The sequence below is a fragment of the Camelus dromedarius genome, unplaced genomic scaffold (assembly GCF_036321535.1).
Source record: "Camelus dromedarius isolate mCamDro1 unplaced genomic scaffold, mCamDro1.pat HAP1_SCAFFOLD_161, whole genome shotgun sequence".
Lineage (NCBI taxonomy): Eukaryota > Metazoa > Chordata > Mammalia > Artiodactyla > Camelidae > Camelus > Camelus dromedarius.
In genome coordinates this window covers 2,091,309-2,111,567 of record NW_026989763.1, presented here as the reverse complement: position 1 = coordinate 2,111,567, position 20,259 = coordinate 2,091,309, and the positions used below count along the sequence as shown (strand labels likewise).

General features: G+C 44.1%; 1 long non-coding RNA gene across 4 annotated transcripts in view; it reads left to right on the top strand.

Annotated features, from left to right (window-relative positions):
• The window catches only part of LOC135320591 (uncharacterized), a 120,283-nt gene that overhangs the window by 58,519 nt on the left and 41,505 nt on the right, over positions 1 to 20,259 (top strand). For 3 of the 4 annotated variants that reach the window (XR_010379794.1, XR_010379795.1, XR_010379793.1), the window contains one exon: positions 2,110 to 2,881. The exons of the other annotated variant lie outside the window; for it this stretch is intronic. This is a non-coding gene — a long non-coding RNA (uncharacterized LOC135320591). The remainder of the gene's footprint in view (positions 1 to 2,109; positions 2,882 to 20,259) is intronic. 4 annotated transcript variants of the gene reach the window in all.

The following is a 20,259-nucleotide window of genomic DNA, read 5'->3' as shown; positions in this document are numbered from 1 at the left end:
CTCCATTTTTTTCTCTGCACAATGAGGGCTTAGACTAGATATGTGCTTTTCAGTTTCTTTTAAAGCCATGTTTCCTTTGAGAAACAGAAAATGCAAATCACTCCTCCCATCCCAACCCTTTAGATTTTGATACAGCCTCCAAGGAGTGACATAGCACTTTGTGGAAAGTTGATGTGATTGTGATTCCAGGTGGCACAGAAAAGACTCTTCAGAGATTTATTGCAGGGAGAGGGCAGGAAAGGTGCAGTATGTCACACTTTCTAGTGTGAGCACTGGAGCAGTGGCTTGGATTTAAATACGGTGTCTGACGTGGCCTCTCTCTAATCATGTACAATGTGATAAACTTCTCTACCTCAGTTTTTCTTGATGTGTCAAGTTGGCGTGATAATATTTTAGGGCTTTTGTGAAACATTATACACATAATCCATTTGTGTTTCGGTAGAAATAAGACCTGCTAGGGATTCAGGGATTTGTTTAAAAAAAAAAAATCTTGTCCATAGCAATCTGTCGGTGTGTATTTTGAATTTCCTGGAGGGTGAGGGTTGAGTCTAAAGTCCATCGTGGGACAGGTGGCCCATAGTTTTCTGTGCGCCTGATTGCCCCCTCCTCCCCAGTCCTCTTCCTCAGTCCAGGATTAAGTTCCCTAGTAGATTTACACAGAGGTCTTGTGGAAATGGATTTTCATTTTATTGTTTCACCAAGAAGGGCTGCCATCATGATCTCTGTGGTCAGGTTTTGAAGGGCTGCCATCATGATGTCTAGTCAGGTGAAGGCTATGCAATTGGGAGTTTCTATTTAATAAAAAGAAAAAAATTACAAATAGAAAATTAGAACAAGGGTGATGACAGGAGCTCTTGGAAGTGGGCACCATTAGTTTTGTTAGCTTCAGGTGCAGTGGCCTCTTGCCACGAGGACCCATCCTCTTGCTCTGAAGTTGGAGGGACCAATGGGTTGAGTGGGAATGTTAACTGAGTGTATCTCATGTGCTGGGCATTGTCCTATTTGTGCTTTGTGTTCCTTATTTGAGACAGTGAGCTCATTTAACCTCAATAGCCTCTTTAAAAAATTAGACTTTTTATTTTGAGATATAATGTAGATTCCCATGTAGTTGTAAGAGATAATATGGAGAGGGCCTATGGACCCTTTGTATAGTTTTCCTTAATGGTTCCAACTTGAAAGTTTGGGGTACAATTCATTACTGACTCTCTAACAATTTGAGGTTTGTTTTATTGCCCTAATTTTATTCACGATTAAACTGGGGCTTAGAGAATCACACAGGCCTGACCAGGTCACCCACATGGTTAGTGTCGAGACGGGTGGAACGTGGGCTTGGGATTTCCAGGCAGTACCATTATGATGGTCTGTGGCAGGGAGCAGCATTCACTTTGCTGGTTTATTCATTCATTCAACAAATATTATTGAGTAACCTCTGTGGGTCAGATGCTTTCATAGGGTTATCTGATTCTTCAGCAGTCCTGAGAATCAGGTAATGTTTATATTTTTTAATCTGAGAAAATTAGCTCTAAGAAGTTATAACCCCCCCAAAGGAAATATAGCTCATAAAGGAGCGATACTAAATTTTACAGTCACCCCTTTTTATGCAGGTGGTACCCTAGGCATTTTACATTTGCAAACTTCTGTAATCCAGATATTTTCATGTAAGACAAAAATTTTTTTTTAATTGAAGTATAGTCAAGTTTACAATGTTGTGTCAATTGCAAGGTTTTTTTTTGAATTTTGAATTAAAAAATATTTTTTCAGGAGGGTAATTAGGTTTATTTATTTGTTTCATTTTTTAAAATGAGGTACTGGTGTTTGAACCCAGGACCTCGTACATGCTAAGCACGTGCTCTACCACTGAACTGTACCCTTCTCCCCAAGGCAAGTTTTCTTATCCATTATTCTGAAGCTTAGGAGTTCAAATAAATTGGATAGAAAACCAGATCTTTTGATCCCACTGTAGTCCTTTTCTTTATATTCTGCTGAAGGAGGTTGGGGAAAGCACTTCCTTTGTTCACTTCCTTATTCAGCATTTTTCATTAGTGACTTTGCATCAGGGCCTTGGTAGGTGCTTGGAAACAGAAAACAAGAAATGACCCTTCTCTGCAGGGCAGGAAGCCTAGACCAAAAGCTGGGTAATGTGATCCGAGCTACGGTAGCCATTTGAAGACTCTGAGGACAAACTGTACCTCCGGATTTACTTGAGCTTCCCTTGCCTTCTGGTTGGTACACACCAGGTCATCGCAACCCAGATGGACCTGCAGCCCACAGTACAGTATGTACCTCGATCTCCTCTCCCCTCTCGTCAGGGCCTGCAGCATGAGCATCCCTGACTACGTGCAGTGTGCTGAGGAACACCAGACTTTCCCCGTGGTGGTCGAACACGTGGGGATCATCTCAGAGGAGAATTTCTTTTGCATCTATAAGTGAATCACCTTGGTGAGTCAGATCAGTCCGTGCAGCTCCCAGTGGGCAAACTGTATCCACTACAGGCACCACTATGCGCCCAAGAATGGGTGGAGCGACTTCCAGACCCACCGCAAGGTCTTGGGCCTTGTCATCATTACTGAATGCCTCTCGGCCAAGGCTTCGAAAAGCTCCACGTGCAGAGGAGCTGTATGGCACCACGCTCTATGACTCTCAGCTCTTTGACTTTCTGCTGCATGGGGAGGTGGCCGAGCAGCCGCGCACCGAAGTGGCCTTCAATTTACGAGGACTGCAGGGTGGTGGAGAAGAGGATCGACGACTTCACTGAGTCACTCTTCATCTTGCCCAAGTCCAAGTGGCTGGACGGTGCATCCGACAATTCTGGGGACAAGATCCTCCTTCTCTGCATCCCATTTGAGAAGGAGGACATCATGGGACTGGACACAGAAAGCAGGTAAGTTTACCTGGAGGCCAGTCCACCCTGGCTGTGTGCCGGGTTTCTTCTCTACATCCAGAAAGTGATCAGCAAGGAAGAGGACTCTATTGTAGCCAAGGGTGGAGGGAGGTGCAGCCCGCCGCTTTACAGACATTTAAAAGTGAATCCGCCTTTGTTTCAGAGAGATCCTTTTAGGGTTATTGTGGACACTTACTCCAGCTTTTCAGCCAGGACCCTGGTGGGACCCCTGGAGTTGCTGACCAATAGAGTAGCCACAGCCACTGATGCTAGGAGAGCTGGGGAGGAGGCTGCTCTGAGCTGAGATTTGCTGTAGGTCAAATGAACATCAGACGCTGAGACTTGTCTAGTAAAAAGAATGTAAACTATCTTATCACTTCCTATATTGATTACATGTCAAAATGATAGTATTTTACATACAGTAGGTTAAGATTTGTTCTTAAAATCATTTTCTAGTATTTGTTTTTTGTTTGTTGGTTTGTTTCTTTGTTTACCGTTTTAAATGTGGCAACTGGGAAACTTTCTTTACATGGCTCTCATTTCATTTATGTTGGGCAGCCTGTCTTTAGATAGTCTCATCCCTTTGCTTGTAGATGAGATGCTGAATCCCGAGAGGCAGAACGAGGCGCTGGTTGAGCTGGGGCTGGAGCCGGTGTCTCCTGCCTCCCAGGCCCAGCACCTGTTCGGCTCAGGCCCTCTCTTCCTGCCCGACAGCCAGCATGCCATGTTAGGACATCAGAATCACCGCCAGGGATCTCCGAATGAACTCCTTATGCAGGGAAAGGCGTATCACGGAGTATGGGAAAGAGCAGGGAAATGTTCATCCTCACTTTGTCCCTGTGATTAAGTCAACGGCCCCACTTTGTCTCGGAATTACAGACGAGCTCTTCTGGGCTGTCTAAACCCCCACCATCTGCTCTGTTTCCCCGTGTATCTGTAGTGCTGTCCTTCGTGCAGAAGAGGGTGACATGCCTTTGCCGAGAGGTGGTCCCCCTTTGCTGGGGAGAGTGAGGGAAGCTGTGTGCCCACGGCCTACGGCCTCAGGCCTTGAGTCTGGAGAGTACTCATGGCGGTCTGACAGGTGACGGTCGGAGGACCTGGCACGGCTGCCGGGCCCACTGTGGAGGCGGTGCTCTGTGATTCTTGAAATTAACTAAGATGAGATTCTACTTTCTGGTTATTGGTAAGTTGGAGGAGAAGATGCCAGAGAATTGATAAAAAGAATGTCCAGACCAGCCCTGTGAGTGATAGGCACAGGGGACCCGAGTCCCCCACGTGTGTGAGGTGCCTAGCGGGCTCTGGATGAATTTTCTGTTCCTCCCGGACATAACTCTATGGCTTAAGGAAGGGGCAAGTCATGTCATGGCCTGTACTTGTCCTCACAGGGCCCTGTGATCTTCATGCCCGCACTCCCCTTCTGCTCCTTGGAGATGAGGTGTCAGGTTTAGGAGCCTGGGCACTGCTGAGGGCATAGCTGCCAGCACTGTGCTACACCGAGGCTGGCTCCGTTCACCTCACATGTCACCACCTGCTGAGCCCCCAGGCGTCAGTCAAGGTAGGTGCATAGGTGCAACATACGCAGAGACCACGTTCTCCCCCTGGACAGATTGATTGGTGAGCAGTGGAAGCCTAGAGCCCTGCCCCAGCCCCAGGCCAGTGCCTCCTCTTTTGTCATAGGAGGCACTGGTGACATTTATGCTCAGCAACTGCTTGGCTCTGACTCTGCAGACCCACCAGAGAATGCCAACTTGTTTTTGCCTTTTGAAGTCTGCCCTTGGGATTTGGCGGAGTAGCTGGATGTGTGCTTAGCCCATAGTGGTTGACACTGTCACCATTGTTTACCCAGAACCTCGTGTACCAGGCATGGCTCTCGGCATCAAATTACAGCAGCGCATTAAACCTCCCTCCTGGTGGGTCTGTCTGTTTTGCTACCATAAGGGCTCAGCCAGCATCTTAACGTCAGTGAGATAACGTGGCCAGTGAGCTCGGGTCAAGCACATTCTCCTCCAGTCACTTTTACTCAATTTTTTCTTTTACTATTCCACAGTCATTAATTTTTTAAACAATGCTTTGGTACAGGAACAGCCTAATTCTCTCCTGCTACTCTTGGTGGAAGTGAGTAAAACTGTCCAGCCTGAAATGCGACCACAATTTGTAGCTCAAAAGCTGCCTAGACGCATATAGGTGGAGTTTTGGTTAGGGGCGCTGATCACGTTGGGGTCCTCCGGCAGCACCGCTCCCCTCAGGCCCCTGCCTTCCCTGGAGCAGGAGGTGAGTGTGGGTCTCACCGTCCCAGCATCCCTGGCCTCACACACTCACATAAATTCTTGTACATGCTGTCAAAATCATTTTTGTTCTTGTGTGTTTCTAATTTTCTCTTGTTCCTCTTTTCCTTTTTCTTTATTCTTTTTCTCTTGTACTGCCCAGTGAGCATGTTGTTGCGTCTGAAAATGTGGGCTGTGCACACCCTGCATTGGAAATATCCAGATTGCCCTCCGTACAGTCTCCATCGCTTTAAAGAGCAAAAACTTAACAGTTGCCTTGATCCATGTATTATCCTAGTCATTTTTTATTTTCTAATTTTTTGGAATATTTGCTTTGTTAGCACATCACCCACTGGTGTTTGATACCTGTTAAAATCCTTGCTTTGAGGAACCTGTTTGGTCCTCCTTATATTTGGTGACAAATGCGCCCTTATTAAATTTGTTTGATTGTTTTGAAGAAGTGAGATGCGAATTGATTTAGGCGGCTGCTGAGGGATTCTTTTCATGGAGTATTTAAACTTGTGAAGTCAAAGTCTGCAGCATCTTGCTCGATTCCTGCTTTTACACAAACGTGCTCTTCACGCGGTTCCTGGCTGTCACTGTGTGACGTGCGTGATGGCACTTCCTGGCCAGCGGTCACTGGTGAGAGAGTGGCAGGCTCATGGGTGTGCAGCTGCAGGGGACGCTGTTGGAGGAAGCAGTCACCGTTTACTTATTTAATTTTTTTTTTTTTTTTGCATTCAACATCCCTGTGCCATTTACTTTACTTTGCCTTCATAAAGGGGCAGAAGTGGGTCTAAAATCCATGCCACTCTTGTGTTCCCTTTACGAGGCTGGTTTTTCTGAGTATCAGGAAAACATGGCCTTCTCCTAAGTAGCTGGCTCACCTGGATCTTGTTGACACAGCGACCGCTAAAGGGGACCGTAGCTTCCTCTCTTCTCCAGCCAGTGGGCATTCAGAGCCGGGTCTGTGCTTTGCCTCAGCAGCCGTGCAGGCCTCCCTGCCCTGGCCTTTACTTTTAACCCATGTTTGCATAAATATCTGACTCCGTGTCTGTTGCAGCTGATGTCCACCACTGACGGCCGTGTAGTTAGTTTGCGGTAGGGAGTCTGCAACACCCCAGCCAACCTTGAAGGAAGATGTTTTGGCCGACCTAGGACCTTGGATTCTCACCCCCATCATGGTTCATCTCACTCGGTGGAAGGGTTTGGCCACCACCATCATGCTGAACATGAGGCCTTGTTTCTCCTTTCATGCTCTGGTCCAAATGTGGACACTTCATTTATCACTGAATTTGTATCGCTTGAGACAGGCCATAATATCTGAATGAGCCCATCACATTCTGGGTGGGGAACTGAACAGAAGTAAGTGTCACAATTAGATGGAGTCTAGGCTGTCCGTGTTGGCTAATGCTGGCTGGGATCTGTGATGGCCGGGCTGTGCCCTGGACACAGGCCTTTCCCGTGGCTCCCGAGAGCCCAGGGGTTGGAGTGAGAACAGCCTTGCCTGGGTTCCTCCATCCTCATCTGCTCACTGGCAAGTGTGTCTGCTAATTAGGAGCTCCCCCAGACCTCGGGCCCTTCAAAGCTCAGACCACGGGAGAACCTTGAGTCCCTTCTCCTGGGCCTCCTTTGTGAGAATCCAGTGCCTTCTGAGGTGACCAGCGGCAGGAGATGCCTCCCCCTCCAGGGAGCACCCTACGGAGGACTGTTAGTCAGTGTACCATGCTGTGAACTTGGGGGGTTAAGGCCATGGTCCCTGTAGAACCACATTTGAGATGGGCTTAGCGACGGAAATAATAGGACTGATTCCAGGGCAGGGATTAGGGGAGGGAACATTGGAAATTGAATGTGACCTCAAACACATAGTTGGGTGCTGGGGCTGTTACTAAAATGGGGAGTCTGGGAGGTACCTGCCAGGAATCGAATTCCAGAGTAAATGGTGAACATGAGGCATTTTTAAGATGCCATTTGTCATCCAAGTTAGGACTTCAAAGAGGCACTCGTGTCTATGAGATTGTGGCTCAGGTGAAGGAGCCGGACTATAGATACACGTTGGGAGTCGTCATTCTTAGCTGGTGTTCATAGCCTTGCATGTGAATTAGATCATCTCGAGAGCTGCAGACTGAGGCTGAGGGGGGGCAGGGCCCTGCCTGTGTTGGAGGAAAGCCCAGACCATGCAGCTTTGGTGTGTCAGTCAGCGGCATTTGCGATTTTCAGCCTAATGCCATTTATCTTTAAGGGGCCGGGGGGTGTGCAGGGCCAGCCAGGAAGAAATCTGAAGGGAGGGTCGTGGCCACGTGTGTGTCTTGGGAAGATGCAGAGTCTGCAGGGTCCTGGAGGGTAGACTTCTTAGAAGCTGGAGTTGGAGTGAGGAGTGGGCAGAAGGTAGTCACACTCACCTGTGAGGGAGGGGGGAGTCCTTGGGAGTCCCCACCCTACCGGACTCGCTTTCCCATGAACAGACGGCAATCATACAGAGTATCTGAAGTGAGAAAGAATGGGTGCTGGGAGGGGAGCCAACCTGGAGAATGGTGCTTGGAAAGTTCTGGAATAGTCTCCCTGGAAAATAGAGTTAAAAATACCCAGAATCTTAAGAACGTTGATAGTGACTGGGGAGGAAGCAGTTTTTCTGGCCTCCTAAGGGTAAGTCATGTATCCGGGGATACACAGAAAAATCGGGCATTCTGTTCCGTGGTCTTGATCCTTACCGGGGGAACAGTGCAAGTTTAAAGGGGGAGAAGGGCAGCGGAGGGAAGCTAGTCAGGCCCCGTGTCAGGTACCAGTCGGCAGCCCTACTTGCGTGTTGCGTTCTCATCCATGCCTCCCAGGTGGGCGGTGGCAGCCACCTTTTGCAGATCGGGAAGCCTTCTCAGAGGGTTAAGGAATTGGTCCATTTAGTGGCTAGTAAATGCTGCAGCAGAATTCAAGCAAGGCCTTGTCAGACTTCAAGGGCATGTTTTCTCTACTAAATCCGGTACCTCCCTGTTGAACCTGGAATGGTGAATTGGGTCAGTTTTGGAGCCTTTCAGAAAAAGTACGATTTAAGTGCCTCAGGACTGTTTCACAAAGCTCAGCGTTCTTTGATTTTTCTGAAGCACCTCAGTGCTTTTCGCCCCACAGTTGTTAGGTTTTCTCCATTCTCGATGACGTGGTTGCAAATAACGTACAGGTGCAAAACCAGACTTAGCAGCTTCTGAAGGGAAACTCTCCAGTTCTCCCTTGATCGGCTTTCTTCCACGGGATGTAACTGCTGCAGCGTAGGCCTGAGTTTTACTTATGGAGTGAGGGTTTAATATCCAAAGTTAGCATAAAATGGTCAGATGAAGAAAATCGACGTTGACAATTTATTTTTGGGTTTCATTAGACAAGATATACTATCAATTAATGACCCATATAGCAAATGAAATTGACTACAGAACATTGCATTTCTTACTTTCTATTTAGAGTTCTCTTACAGAATAAGGTTGCCTGCTTTGGAACATCATCTCCACCACCACGGCACCTATCAGTGTGTTGGTGTGATTGCATTTACGCAGTGAATGTAATCTGGTCTTCCTCAGCCCCAAACACTCCAGTGAAGAATCACGGGCTGTAGCCATCTCTTGGTCACGCAAATACTTCTAAAATTATATGATGCCAGAAAAGAAGGAAGAGAGAGAGAGAGATTGCCTTTATCATAGTTCCTTTCAATTCTAACTGCAAACTGTTTTTGAGCAGCTCTGGTTTCCTTTGGATATGAATATATACATTTCTTTGCATGTAATCTGGGTTTTGGACTAGAACACCAAGTTCTTGCTGTCCACAAGCCACAAAAACAGTACCCAAATTGCACACGTGTGAAATTGTTTATAATTTTTCCTGAGAAAGTATCTTTGAATTTGGGACTTGGGCTGTGATTTTTGCTTTTTGCTTCCCGCACCCCTCTTGTAATCTCTCACTCCTTCCCACGTGGCCCCCAAGAGTTCGTGGTCTCAAAGGAGCGGGCAAACACCCAGTTGGTCACCATGTACTGCTGCTATAGATGAAGCCCAACCAAGACCTAAAGGACATTATCAGAGAGGACTTCCTGGAAGAAATGGACTCTATATTCATTTGTGAGGACAGAGTGTCAGCCAGGAGAAGTAGTCAAGAATGTGGCTCAGGTGGCAGGTGCAGCCCGGGCAGATGCCTGGAGGCTTTTGGCGTGGGGAAACGGGGAGAGTGCCCTGTGTGGTCCAGGGTGGAAGGTGCCCCTGCTGGTGAGGACACTGGAGAGAGTCCGGGATGGAGGGCTTTGGAAGAGCTTGGGTTTTACTAGAACTGACACAGTAGTCAGTGAAGGGTGTCATCAGAAAGTGACCCTCAGTAAAGGTAATTCTGGTTTTTCTTCTGATATTCTACAGACACAAGGGTAGGGACGGGTGAGAGTAGGTATGTCTGTCCCTTTGAGACCCACCCCGTCATTCATTTATTCATAACACGTGCACTTCTGTGTGTCTAGGGGAGAGAGGGTGGAGCCACATTAGTAAGCAAAATGTATTTGCTTCTTGTGAGCTTAGCATTGTCAGAAGTTGACTTAGCCTAGAATGTTCTAGGAATAGAGGAACAAATTGTGGTAGTTGGAAGGAGGGAAGGCTTCCTTGGGAAACAGTCAAAATGAGCCTGGAGACAAGTGGGGAGTAGGAGCAAGTCAGGGGGCCCCTGAGGTCACTGGGGACCTGTGTACTGAGGTGAGGCTGGGCAAGCAGTGTCTGGGGTGGGGCTAGAATTCCACCAGGGAGCCTCTGAAGGGTTTGAAGTGGGGGTGATGTAATCAAATTTGTGATTTGGGAAGACTGCTGTGGCTCTGTGTGTGTGTGTGTGTGTAGCAGGGAAGAGGGGAAGGGTGCCACCAACAGGGGGGGTCATTAGAAGAACATTCACAGGCTGGGAGAGAGGCGTCGGGACTGCTTGGGGACGGCAGGGGCAGTGTGGATGCCGGATTTCCTTATGGGGAGGGCTTGTTAGCAGGGCGACCCTAGAGGCGACTTTTGGCTGGAAGTAAACAGATGGAGGCTGCCAGGTGGACTTTCATCTTCTTTCCTTCCCTGCCTTGTGTGATGATCTTAGCTCAGCCAACTTTTGGAAAAGAAGAGCTAAGTTCCAGGGTAGCCCAGGACTTTGTTGAGCTCGTTCGAGTGAGATCTGATAGGATTTAGGTTTGTGTTCTGATCTGCATGTTCACTTAGCTAGAAACATCCCGTCATTTCAATTTCTATAGGGGTTTTTATTCTTGATAAAGATTGCTTTCTTGGTGAGAGGAAATTTAATACAGCTGTTGGCTTTCTCAAAAAAATCATATCTTTTAAGAACTTTAATATTCAAAACAATAGGAATATATTAAAATGTTAAAGTAAGTCTTTGGTGCAGTTTCTTTGCTTTCTGAGCTAGTGTGGAGTTAGAGCCTTTGCATTACTTAAGAGCACATACTTGTCAGTATTTAAAAAGCTGTTAGTGAGCGCCCCAGGCCCCACCTCTCAAAACATCATTAAAGTTTGCTCTGAAATAGTGAGGTCATAAAGGTCTTATTTGCAGAAACCAAACAGTTGGTTTATAATATGCAGCATAGCTCCCTTTATAAAATAATAATAGGTTCAAAATTAAGAAAGTGGAGGATAATTGATTTTTTTAAAGCTGAAACATAAACTTTCTTGTGCTAATGTTGCAACTGGAAATTTTGAAAAGAAAAATCCTACTGTAATATCATCTACGTGGAATACATATATGACTTTCACGTTTGAAAAGTAACTGCGCGGTGGTTTTTGAAGTCAGGAGAATTCCAGCTCAGATACTGGCAGTGATGGTTGCTGGTTTTTAATGGAAGGGCCTAAATTTGCCTTCTTAGCATTTTTTTTTTTTTGGAGTGAAAAGTTTGAGTAGTGCTTTGCCAGCATGATTTTGGGGCAATTTGAGGGCAGATGTCGTGTACCAGCAATGAGATATTTCCATGCATTTTATTTTCCGGACATCACCAGGGCACATGTGGGGTTTGTGCCTGCAGGCTGGAATGCTGCTGGACTCCCTGATCCATCACCGTTATGTCCTGGAGCTGCTCCGGTCAGTGAATGATTTTCTGTGGCTTCTAGGTAATGTGGTCTGAGGCAGATGATCAGATGTGCAGTTAAAGTACTATTACTTGAAATAAGAGTAACCTAGAAACATGGCTCTAACAATACAGGGTGAGGGAGAATTGGCTGAGCTGCTTGCAGTGGGGAGTTTTCTCAGGTGACTCCCTCACCGTGATTCTTGCCAGTATCCGCCCCAGCCCTGCACGGTAGTCCTGCCGAAGCAAGCATGCTCTTTGCTCAGAAACGCACTGAATTTCCTTGTGCCTCTGTTTGTTGGCTTGTTTTTTGAAAGCACGTCTTGCCCTTTGCTTAAATGCCATCCATGATAGTCACTTCTTACACTCATTCTACTGGACTTCGTCCAAAAATAGCTGCTGAATGGAAGAACAGAATGTAGTAACTCCATGTTGTGGAACATTATTCACATGTAAGAGTGAATAAAAAAGAAAAAACAAATAAAGAGGAAAATGAAAAAGGCCACCTGTTCTGGGAACTCCTCCCTGACTGTTCAACCCGCACTTTTCCCTTTGAAACCCAATCACTTATGCTCCACCGTACTCTTTTTGATAGTACTTACTACCTTCTAATAAACTTTAACGGTTTCAAAAAAAAAAAAAAAGAGAGAGAGAGAGATGCTGATACCACTTCAAAATGGACAAGCCTTGAAAACAGCATTTTAAGTGAAAGGAAGCAGACACAAACGGCCACATATTGTTGATTTCAGTGATCTGAAATGCCCAGAAAAGGCACATGCAGAGGCAGAGAGCAGGTGATGGTTGAAAGGGGCTGGGTGGAGGGGGATTAGGGAGTGAGTGTTAGTGACAGGAGGTTTCTTCTGGGGTGATGAAGTGTTCAGGAAATAGATGGTGGTGAGGACTGCACAACTGTGAGTGTGCAGAAGACTGCTGAGCTCTGTCTCTGGGAGTGCCTGTTGTTGGGGCGGCTTTATTTTGTTCTCATCGTGCAATGAGAAGTCTCATCTGCTGCTGTGGCCGTTCTACTCCCGTGAGTGGTGAGGGTCAGAGACTTTGTAGAGTCATGTTTCTTTTTTTTTTTTGCCCCTTGCTGAGTGTAGGCAAAAAAGGTTTAAGCCTGAGAAAGTGCTCCATCTGCAGAAATGTCTTTCAGTTTTGCATGGTGTAAAAATCTTGAGAGCTTTTTAATCGTTGAGGACAGCCTGTGGGGGGAAACAGCCCGTGAATCCTGGGTGAGTCCCGGAAGAGCTGCGAGTCCCTCCCTGACACGGGTGGGGATTTCACACCCGTTCAGGCAGTGAAGGGCCCAGACCCGTGACCGGAGTTGACAGTCGTGAATATTTACGTGAATCCGCTGCTTCACCTTGGATATTAATTTCAAGCTGAGTCAGTTTGTGGCGGCAGCCTCATCCTACATCAGGAATTTATAGTATCTGCTCTTTGAGGTGAAGACCTGACAGACTTGACTATTTAACAGTCTCCCTTGAATTGATATCTCAGATTACTTTGTCAAAAGCAAAACAGCAGAAATACAGACGTCCTTTAATGCCAATGTGACCTGGAAAGGGTTTAGTCTCTGTACCTCAGTGGCCTTATCTGCAGGTGGGGATGATGATAACAGTGCTTCCCTCAGAGGGGCTGGTGAGGGGAGAGTTAGAAGCACACATGGAGGACTTACACGAGATGCTCATGAATGACCGAATTTAGTGCTCTCAGCCTGGTCAGGCCTCAGGAGCAGAGATGTCAGAACAGAGCAGTCCTAGCGGGAGCTCGATCCGTGTTGGAAGGTGTTACGATCAGTATCACCTCTGTGGGTTATCAGGTAGTTTTAAGACTTGGTAATATGAATTCATGAATAATGTTAGAAGACTAGACATCTCAGATACTGTTTACATAGTTCTCAAGATTTCCTCTGAGAAATGGATGTTTTCTCCCCATCTTAAATCTGAGATGAGTCTCTAAAATATTCTGTATTCCTCCATCTTTTTGCTTTAATTCTCCATTTCTTAAAAAAGAAAGTTTTTAAATGGAGTTTATGGGGACTGAACTGAGGGCCTCATGCATGCTAAGCACATACTCTCCCAAATGAGGTATAATCTCCCAAATGATTTTTTTTAATTTACTTTCTTAGTATTCAGAGGTTAGAGGCCTCTAATTCTTTTTCTGGAGACTTGTCCATGAACCTGTAAATCTATAATTAATGGACAAAACTTGGTTTATTAAAAACATCAATAGAACATTCTGCAATCCATCCAAAAGGAAATGCTGATTGAATTAAAATGTTTCTCCTTTAAGGTGATTTCTCCTTTTTGGTCTAGCTTAATTTATTAACAGCCATCCTCATCATCATAATGACCAAACTCGCTCTGAGTGGACACCTACCTAACACTAAAATGCTTTCCTCATGTTTTACTTCATAGCAGGTGTTTGAGGGTAGGTATCAGTGTCTCCTTTTTTGCAGCTGAGGGATTGAGAGATGGAGCAGCTTGTCCTAAATCACACCCAGCTGGCCGTGGCTAGCTCGGTGCTGGAACCCAGGCTGCACAGGATGCATTCTTAATTGCTCCTCTAATCAGCCTCCCGTTGAGTGGCTACCTGAACTTCTGTGACTCCATAAATGGCCGATTTTAGTGATCTCAGCCTTATGAGGACTTCAAAGGAGAGACACCAGTGAGAATGTGAGACAGAGTGTCATAAATTAAAATTGTACATTTTCACAAATGTTTAATTCTCAGGTAATTACTTAAAAAGTTAATTTTTTTAATTTAGTGGTCTGTTAGCACAAAAAACAAAACATTAAAAACAATTATAGTGCCAAAGAGAAGTGGGCTTTGAAAGTCCAACCACTGTTAATGATGTTACTTGTTTTTCTCTAGTGGCCCTTATTGACAGAAATACTTACAAAGACTGAATTGGTTTTATGTAGTCTTAATATGGAAGACAAGATTGTCAGTGAATATTATAAGTAAAATCTTTACTCTTTTCTTTCCTGATGGTGAATATGTAAGTTGTTTTCATGGCTTAAGTACATTTCCTTATTTGTGAAATTTGAGTAATATCGTTTAACTTGTCTGACTGTGAGAGTTAGACGCCTTGTATACAAAGAACCCAAGAGGTGCTTAATAAAAATGTGCTGTCAGAATGACAGATATTTTAGAAGGATCAACTCTGAATACTAAAGAGTGTCGCTTATTTCTGATGCATATTCAATATTTATAATATTTATATATATGATATATTTGAATATGGTTTAAAGTAACAAGGATTCTTTTTTTTTTTTTTTAGTGTAGTATGAAGTTTTAATGAAATCTGTATCATACTAGTGAGACAGGGACTAGTTAAATTGCCTTAATCAGACGACCTTGAATATTATTTACACAGAATATGTATTGTTACAACTCAGAATTCATGTTGCCGTGTAACCATCCACACAGACATTTAAATTCGTGGAATTCTGACCAGATTCATTAAGTTTAGTAAAATCCACATTGATCATTTTCAGGGAATAAGCTTCTCTCTTTTGTGATTAAGCAAAATTTTGATTTTTTTTCCTGCACTCTTAACAGGTTTAAAATATCAAAACATTGATTTAACAAGTCACTTTTTTAATAGAATAAAGCTCATGCTGTTTTATTATGTAAATAAATGTTTTTGTATTTCATCAATCTTGTATGATATCCTGGCTCTTTGAGAATTATTTTGCAAGATACTTAGATAACCTACTGTTGGAAAAATACAAACGTGACTTTTATGAATATAGGCCTAGTACAGATCTGTTGGTTTATGCTACAGTGCAAGACATGAGGCCTGGGAGAGCTTTGCTGCCGATTGCAGGACAGAACCCATGTCTCAGTTTCCCCTCCTGTAAAATGAAGTGGCTGGACTGGATTCTTTCCTCTTCTAAGATGAGTTTCCATGAACCTATGTCTTTTGTTTATATTCAGGAGTATTAGCAATATCAGATTAAATACTGAATACCCTTCCCTTCCCCCGAAGCAAAGTGCAGTATGTGCTACATAAGCTTTTAGTTACCTGATTCTCTTTTCTGATCCTACAGGCAATTTTTGTGTTGCATCTTTCCCGGCAACCTGGAAGGTCATTTTAGCCATAGGTGGCGTTGTTGCAACTTCTAACAGTCTTAATATTCCTTTTGCAAAAGAAGGCTTAACAAATGTTATTTTGTTTTGATTCCGTTGCTTAGTGCTTCAGAATAGCACAATGTCCATTATGTCTGTCTACCTGGAAAAATTATTCTGCTTATGTCTTAGACTTATTCTGTCATCTCGCTGTGAACATTTCAGACTTGCTGTGCAAACAATGGCAAAATCGGTCTTTTCTTCCAGTGTTAGAAGTCAGTGAGCCGGGATTTTATAAAACAGCTACAAGCGGCCTCTGGAGCACCTTAAAGCTGAAAAGTGTATTGAGTTCCCTGAGTATTGACTCCGCCGCTGTGTGTTAATTGGTGGTAGGAGGTTTGGTACATATACGAAGGGGTGTAGATTTTTGAGTTGGGTTTGCGTGCACGTGCTGCCACTGAGCCACGTGAGCCTGAGTCAGTTTGCTCTGAGTTTTTCCCTTGTCTGTGAGATGGGGACATTCATATCTGCTTTGTAGAATTGTGAGAATTAGAAATTATGTAAAGTGTTTACCACAGTGGGTATGTCAAGAGGGCTCATAAACTTTAGCTGCTTTTTTGTGTGAAGCCATCATTTGAGAGTCTTTGGCAATTACTAAGAAACAGGAAAATAAGAAAAGCTGGTTTTATGCTGAAAGATATTTGAGGAGGTTCCTTAGTTCCTATACCCATAATTAAGCATCAGCAGAGTCAGAACTGTTACACAGTCGCCCTGAACCAACGTTAAGCCACAGAATTCTTTGTTACTTCATATATTTTGGGGCTTAAAGGGATCCAATACTTATACACATGTTGTCTCCAGCAGCCAACTGAGAGATGACACAAAAGAGTAGGCAGGCGATAAATGTCTTATTTGTTACTGATGAAGCCACGTTCTCCATGAACTTCAGGGCTGTGGGAAAATGCGTGTCATGATACTGTGTCCCAGAATTAGAGACTCACCCTGTCCCATGTAGCTCTGTGACATAGCGAGCCTTCCCTTGAGAGGACCTGCCCGTTCATGCACAAAGCTGTCCTGTCATGAAGCCGAGCATCCCAAGTGCTTCCCAATGGTGATCAACACTGGAGGGAAAGGAAGGGTTTCAAATGCCCTGCTTGTCTCCCCGGACTCACACCTCACTCTGTTAGTGTGACGAGGGCTAGCTGTTGGCCAGGGGCCAGGGGTGTGAATGGAGAAGCACTCTCCATGGCCCAGAGGAGTGGTTAGGAGGCATTCCCTCCCTCGGTTTAAACAGGTGGTGGGATGGAAGAGAAGGGTCCTCCCCAAGAGTTTATAAAAGGAGTAATAAGGATTTTCTTTGGGACTTATACTAGCCAGGAAACACATAAGATGATTAGAAGGGAGACTTGTAAATCACTTTGATATTAAGTTGACATTTGTTGAACACCCAAAATGTGCTACATTCTTTTCTGAGAGTTTTACAGAAATGAATCCTTCAATCTTCTCAACAAGCGAGTAAGGAAGGTTTGATTGTTATCCCAGTTTTACAGTGTGGAAATTGAGGCACACAGAGGGTAAGTTGGCCAAAATCACAGAAATGGTAAGTGGCAGAGCTGGTATCTAAACCCTGGCTTACTGGTTTGAGGCTCCCAGAGATGGGCTTTGGGTGTTTAGTGTTATCTGCATCCCTGAATCTTTGTACCTCTGTGCATATTTTAGCCCAGAAAGGACAGGGAAAAGAGAGTTACACAGATGCTCATAGTCATGTATTGGCCACTGTCCACAGAGAGTGAATCGTGATTGGCGTTATTTGTTTTCCAGGCAGTAGATCAGTTCTTATAACAGAAATTTAGTCCATTGAGTTAATCTAGAAACCCTTCCTGCTCTGTTTCTGTCCATGCTTGCCATGTGACTGCCTCCCCGTGATTAGGCCATTGAGAAAATGTACTCATGGTTGAACTCTGATATTTCAGTCTGGTTCATAGTTTCACGTCTTCTGTTACATTAATAAGTTAAGTTTCTGGTTTTCTTTCATCAGTGTGTCATGAGTTTGGTTAATGTGAAACAAGTCCATGGGAGCCCAGGGGTGATGACGGTATAATTTCTGAGCACGTTGTGGCAATTCTACCCTTGCAGACCTGGCGGGAGTATGTCCGCCTTCCTCACTGATTTCCCCCAACAGCAGGGTCCTCTCCCACCCCCGCATGTGAGGCTGGGAGCTCTCTGAGTAGGCCAGTCAGAGGCCAAGTCCACCAATCAGAAAATGATGAAGTACCTGGAAGTGGTTTTAATAGAAGAAAAGGGTTTCCAGGTAGTACAATGGGCTGTTCGAGTCCGTTTGGTGAAAAGCTGTCCAGTGTCTGTGGTTGAGGTGCTTCTTTGCTGTTGAAAAGCCTGGATTAGATGAAGGGATTTTAAAAAGCAGAAAGGAGTGATTTCAGGTGGTACGTCCACACCAGTGAGAAGTGATGGATGACCACCTGTGTGAGGCATAGACAGGGTCTTACAAACTTCTTAAAATAACTTTAAAAGCTCTTCCATCTGAGTGCATTTCATATGGGGTCCAGTTCTTCACTGGTCACCCTGAGAGGGCAAATAATTGATGATGGCAGAAAGGACACGGAGGCATCAAAAAGGTCTCAGTCATTTTCCCTTTTTAAAGGATGTGGCAAAGTGTAATATATTTGAGCTGGTTTTTCACTGAACAATTTTTAGTGTTTTCTGGGACTCCCCAATGCCCCAAGGTTCCATGCAGCTGGGTGTCCCCTCAGAGCAGGTCTGTCAGAGCTTGCCCTGGGTTGACGTGGTGTCACGGGGAGCAGGACGGTCAGAGTCCCCGGATCTTCCGAGCTCCGTCTCCTCATCCTCAGTGCCGGGTTTCTCATCCGTGTCTACTTAGGGTTGTTGAGAATCACACGTGATGGTTCAGGTGTGATTTGTGATAGTCTCTGTGATTGGCATATAGTCAATATTTGAAAGAAACACTTTTTTTTTAGTATAATTGTAGCATATAGATTGCAGTGCTTTTTAGTCTGCTTTTTTTTATATAAATTTATTCTTATTTTTAAATATGCACTTATTTTTATTTATTTTTTGGAGGTACTGGGGACTGAATCCAGGACATTGTTCATGCTAAGCAGGTGCTCTACAACTGAGTAATACACACCCTCCTTGTCTGCACTTGAAAATAAATATTTCAATACACAAAATAGCTCTTAAACACCATCATGGGACCTAGTCACTGTATAGAGAGTTGAACACGTATGCTTTTTCAATAAGAATAAATGTTGTTGAGACATACATTTCTGAATCTGTTAATGTGCTTAAAAACGATCATAGGTAGTGATAAACACGAATCTTTGATCCAGTACTTCTTAGGGTCTGTTTTGCCATCAAGTGAAATTACATTCTACAGAGAAAGCTAATTGGATCTCTTTGATATTTGGATGGTTTAGCAGATGATCAAGGCTTTCAAAAGCTGACAGATTTGTATTTTAAACTAACTACAAAGTTATCTTCTAGAAGTTGGAATTCCTAAACTTGTGAAGTGCCCAGTAATCCAGGGGGTATGTGTCTGTGTCTGTGTGAACGTTTGTGTGTGTGATTTCAGGAATCTAGAAATAAGTTTCATATGGACTTCTGATACCTTTCTCCTACAGTTCAAGGTATAGGCATATATTTACACAAATAAATTGATATTCTTTTGTCATTTTGCATATTGGTGGGAATAAGAGTTTCTCATACTTGTTTCAGAAGGGTTGGGGAGCATGAGCTCAGAAAACGGGAGGAGAAAGAGGGAGGGAGGCACTTCACACTTTGTGCAGGATATGAGAAACAGTAGCTTTTTTTTCTCTTTTCTTCTAAAGCAAACTGGCACTGAATTGTAACCGACTATTACCCAGAATTGCTTTTCTGATCAGATACAAGTGCCTCAGATTTTTCAAGGCAACATGAATGATGAAATGTGTTTTAGCAGTTATCATTAAAAGTAGTTTTATTTTTCAAGTAAAAGGCTATAGCTTGTTCTTCCAGCGGTACATGAAGTCCTCATTGTTCTATGTACATGATCTATGTGCTTAGTTTCTTTGTTTTTTTTTTTTTTTTTAAGTGCTTGTTTCATTGTGGTGTGAATGAATGTTTAAAATTTCTGGATTTTGATCTTTAGAACATGCTGATTTATCAGAGCTGTTAAAAACCTGATTGTTCTTTGGTCCTTGTTTGTTGGGGCACCCTATTGATTTCTGTTGTCTGTTAAAGCAGGAAATGCTTCCTCTAGCCTGCAGATCATAAAGTGAATGGTTTGCAGTGTGCCTTTAAAATTATTTGAATACATTGAGCATGTTTGTCCAGTGAATTCTGAATTAACTCATTCTGTTGACTTTGCTTTGGTTCTGTGGCTTTTGCACCTCTCCACAAGAATTTGAATTCTCTGTTGCATTTTGTATACGTGTTCTTAACAGGGGAAGAAATTTTGCATTTTTTACAGAGGTGGCTTTTCCTATCCCCTCTGAATGCCTTCTATAATTGATACAATAGTAACCTGTTATTGCAGTGCATAATTCTTTCATAAACTATTTTTTGGCATATTCAGAAACAATGACAAAGAATGATAATAAAAAATATGAAAACCTTCCTTCCTTTGAAGAATAGAAATCAGGTGGTCAGGCTCACGCATGCTTTGTGCCTGACACACTTACTCTCATGTCATTGTGTATCATGATTCGGAGATGGAGTTGCTCCAGGTTTATAGATTTTTGTTTTAACATTTGTGTTGAATTCTTTCTCCAGGCTGATGTTTCCTGTTGGTTTTGTGGAAAGAGTAGAAGGGAAACAAATCCTTTGTTTTGTTTTCAGGAGGCCTGAGTCGATGAGAAAAGTGTTGAGGGTGGGCTGAGGAAAAGAGTGACACTCCCTCTCCTCCCGGCTGAAATTGATAAACAAAGAAATCAATTAAGTGTATCGGTATTTGACCAA